Genomic DNA, 4,651 nt, shown 5'->3' on the forward strand with positions numbered 1-4,651 from the left:
TGCCGGCTGTCCTCAACTCGGGATGCGCACAATCACTGATCGAAGCCAACCTCGTAACAACTAGCTCGGGGCCCCGATCAAACCCCGTGAAAGTCTCCTGTCTGCATGGGGAGACTCAAGATATCCCCCAGCAATGGGTATGGATCAAGGTCATGGAACATCAGGGGGAACTTCTCATAGGGCTGGCCCCACACTTGGCGTGTGATATGCTCCTGGGGTGTGACTGGAGCCCCTTATATGACACACTGGAGCGGGTCTGAGATGTGGAAAAGAGTCGTCGAGACTTAAGGAGGCCTGAGGGCTGGTGGGGAGAAGCAGAAGAGGAGGATCAGAACGAGGATGACGCTGGTGCGATTGACTTCCGGGACATTGTTAGCTGCCAACAATTCAGAGAAGCCCAGGAGGAAGACGTGGAGCTCCACCAATGGCACACCACCAGGTGGACCCTGGGGAGTCTTCAACCTCGACCCCAACAAGATACCCCAGATATGAAGTAAGAAATTGTCTCTTATATCAGATAGCGCGAGAAGGTGCGGGAGGCATGGAAAGGACCCAGTTAATGGATCCGAAGTGTTTCAGGCAAATCATTTGGTGACTAGCCCATACAAATCCCACAGGGGGACATGTGGGCCGGGACAGAACAGTCACTAGAATTACCTGGTACTTCTTTTGGCTGCAAGTTGCGGAGGATGTAGTCCGACAACGTGCCGCGTGCCCCGAGTGTCAAAAGGCCCGAGAAGATCATCCACATCCCACCCCCTTGCGACCTCTACCAATCATAGAGACCCCATTCTCGCGAGTTGCAATGGACATAGTAGGCCCCTTACCCCGAAGCAATGCGGGCAATCAGTACATCCTGGATTACGCAACCAGATACCGAGGCAGTCCCCTTGAGATCAGTTACAGCGCCACGAATAGCAGAACTGATAAAATGGATCGCCCGAGTGGGGATCCCACGAGAGATCTTAACGGATCAAGGGTGCAATTTTAGGTCTGGGGTCTTAAGAGCAATGTGTCAGACCATGCGGATAAAACAACTGCGCGCATCCATGTATCACCCACAAACAAATGGTCTCATAGAGCGGCTAAATGGGACCATTAAGAGGATGCTCCACAGATGCATCCAGAAAGAGCCCCAGAAATGGGATTTACGCCTTCCCCTAATACTTTTCGTTCTTAGGGACTCCCCGTTGGAATCCCTAAAGTATTCACCATTCGAGTTACTTCTGGGGCACAGACCTAGAGAGCTTCTACAAATGCTAAGAGAAGACTGGGAATGTCCTTCACCACCAGGGGTGGAGACACCCACTTACTGTCAGAATTTTCCATCATCGAGTACAGTTGGCACGAGACATTGCCACGGAGAATCTGTGACAGGCCCAGCTGCAACAAAAGGAAAAGTACGATGCAAGGGCTAAAGAATGGGAGTTCCAACCGGGCCAATGGGTCCTTGTCCTGCTACCCACCTCTATGAGTAAGGTATTAACTCAATGGCAAGGTCCATTTGAAATAATTAGAAGGGCAGGACCGGTAGACTATGAGGTGTACCGACCCGGGCATCGCAGGACACGACAGACCTTCCATGTCAATCTGCTCCAGGAGTGGAAGCAACTGGAGGGTTGGGCAGCCTTTGTGGAAGAAGAACCCAAAGACCTGGGGCCCCAAGGGAGCCAGACGGAGGCTGAGGCGGAAACAGTGGAGTGGGATATTCCCATTGGGAAGGAGTTATCCGAAGAACAACAAGGAATGATCCAAGCTCTTGTCAAAGAGTTCAGGGACGTGTTCTGAGAAGAACTGGGGTGGGCGCAAGGGGTTAGTCATGCAATCCATTCACCTCCCGGTGCGATTGTTCGGGATCGGTGGAGACCTATACCACATCACCTCACGAGCGAAATACAACAAGAAATTGAGATGATGTTGAAGCTGGGAGTGATTAGACCTTCAAGGAGCCGCTGGAGAAGTTCATTGGTCCCCGTTCCGAAACCAGATGGGACCCTGAGGTTGTGTATTGATTACCAATGCCTAAACAAGATAGCCATTTTTGACGCTTTCCCTATGCCCCATATCATCCAGTTGGTAGAAAGAATTGGATCAGCCACCTTTATATCTACCCTAGATTTAGCAAAAGGGTATTGGTAAATTCCGGTGGTCCCACGGCATAGACCCAAAACCACTTTTGGTACCCCATGGGGGCTTTTTGAGTTTGTACATATGCTGTTTGGGTTACATGGGGCAGCAGCAACCTTTCAACGCCAGATCGAAAAAATCTTGGCACCTCATGTTAACTACGCAGCGGCATACATTGATGATATAGTAATCTTTACCCAATCCTGGCCCCAGCATGTACAAACTCTAAAGGCAGTACTGGGAGAGTTACGGAAGGCGGGACTAACAGTAAACCCACGGAAATGCGCCTTGGTACAACGCCAAACAAAGTACCTAAGGTTCCTGGTAGGTCAAGGAATTATTAAACTGTTGGCAGATAAAGTCAAGGCAATACGGAAGTTTCAAGCCCTGCAAACCCCAAAACAGCTTCGGTCATTCCTAGGCCTAGTCAACTATTACCGGCGCTTCGTGCCCCATTTTTCCAAGTTGGCAGCACCATTATCTGACGCACTGAAGGGGCTGGGAAAAAAGGGGGTGAAGTGGTCTGCTGAAATGCTACAAAGTTTTCAACAATTAAAGAAAGCCTTATGTGAAGAGGTAATGGTCCACGCCCCAGACTTCACAAAACCCTTTATATTACAGACCGATGCTTCAGAGACGGCTATTGGGGCAGTTCTAACTCAAGAGAAGGAGGGGATGGAAAGGCCCGTGGCATATGCCAGCTGTAAGCTATCCCCTGCAGAAACAAGGTACGCCGCGATCGAGCAGGAATGCCTAGCCATACGGTGGGCCATAAACCATTTTCAGTATTACCTAATGGGCCAAGAGTTTACGTTAATAACGGACCACACGCCATTGCGATGGCTAGGGACAGCAAAGATTGACAATGCACAAATTATGAGATGGGCCTTGGCCCTCCAGCCTTTCAAATTCCGCATAACACGTCGCCCTGGGATTTATAATGTAACTGCAGATTTTCTATCTAGATGTGAAATGAGGCTTCCAGGTGACAAGAAGGAGCATGAGCAAGGTGACACAAAGGTCCGGCCAGGTAGGGAGATGACAAGCCCCAATGGAACGCCCCAAGGCAGCTTGGGGGGGGGTGTTATGTCACAGGGTGACGGCACAATATGGCCCTGAAGGGGAAAAGGGGAACCCCGGGACCCAAAATAAGGTAGGGGAGAGAAAGTAAGAAAAAAAGAAAACAGTATGTTTCTTACCTGCAGCCAACGACACTCAAACAATATGAATTAGACTGTGAATATGTACTGGAATTCAGTATTTTGTTGAGAAGAAACCAGGCAGAAATAATTAGATTCTCTCTCATAAATTCAATTAATAGATCAACTTATTCTTCAACATCTAAAAGATCATAATCCAGGGACAGGCAACCCCTGACAAGCATGTCAATTAGTGGCACACGGAGACATTTTTCCTGGCATGCTAGGAGACATGCAAGGAAATTAAAAAAAAAATTGTTTTTAAAGTTGCTGCTCCAGGCTCTCCGGAGCATCCACAGATCCCAGCACCACGGCAGGCACCGGGGGCACTCAGGAGAACACAGGCAGGTACATTGTCTGTGTTCTGCTGACCCTGCCCCCAGGCTGCACCCTCCACCTCGGCCCAGCCCCTGAAGGGGAGCTACGGATGGGTGAGGCTGGGCCTGGGCAGGTGTTGTGCAAGGTAGCTGAGCTGGAGGATCCCAGAAGATGGGCACGTTCTGGGCCTAGCCAGGGCTAGGACAGATGGATACCATGTGCCACCTGGGCCAGGCACTCGGAGCAGAGTCCAGGTGGCATGGGGAGGAGACAGAGCCGGGAAAGTCACTGCAGGCAGGTCGGCTTGGCCAGCTCCTTGGAAAAATGGGGGCCAGGCAGGAAGCATAGGCTACCCTGGGGCTGCGCAGTCTCAGGCCACAGCATGCAGCAGCACTCCAGGTGGGACCTGATGCAACCCAGCCTGCACAGCTCTGAGTGGATGGGGAGCATCTGACCTGCCTGTGAGGGGATGCCACTGCAAGACACTGGGCCCAGGGGGTTCCCAGCTCAGTCTCCCAGCATGCTAGGCACAGCATGAGCAGGATAGAGCTGCCACCGATGTGAAGGCCTGGCTGCATGGAGTCCCCAGGGCTCCAGGAACAGCCACCACAGCTGCTCCAGCCTGCCTGGGCCCCGGCTTTGCCCACGCACAGCTGCTCTCCAGGGCCTGAGGCCGGGGCAGGCACTGTGCAGGCTTCCTCCACTCCAGGACCGTTGGGAAAGCCTGAGTGCCCAAGCCCCAGTGGCTGCTGCTGGGGTGTCGCTTTCTCCCTCTGCAGGACACTGCCCTGGATCCAAGCCACAGCCAGTAGCAGTGGCAGACAGCAGCGAGAGACATACCCTCTTCTTCCTTTCTATTTTTTTTCTTTTTTCTTTTCTTTCCCTCTTTTCTATCCCTCTTTTTTGTCTCCTTTTTCTCTTTTATCTCTCTTCTCTTTTTCACTTTTCTTTCCCTGTTTTTTGTCTCCTTTTCTCTTTTATCTCTCTTCTCTTTTTCACTTTTCTTT

The sequence above is a fragment of the Crocodylus porosus genome, unplaced genomic scaffold (assembly GCF_001723895.1).
Source record: "Crocodylus porosus isolate Cpor-Errol unplaced genomic scaffold, CroPor_comp1, whole genome shotgun sequence".
Taxonomy (NCBI): domain Eukaryota; kingdom Metazoa; phylum Chordata; order Crocodylia; family Crocodylidae; genus Crocodylus; species Crocodylus porosus.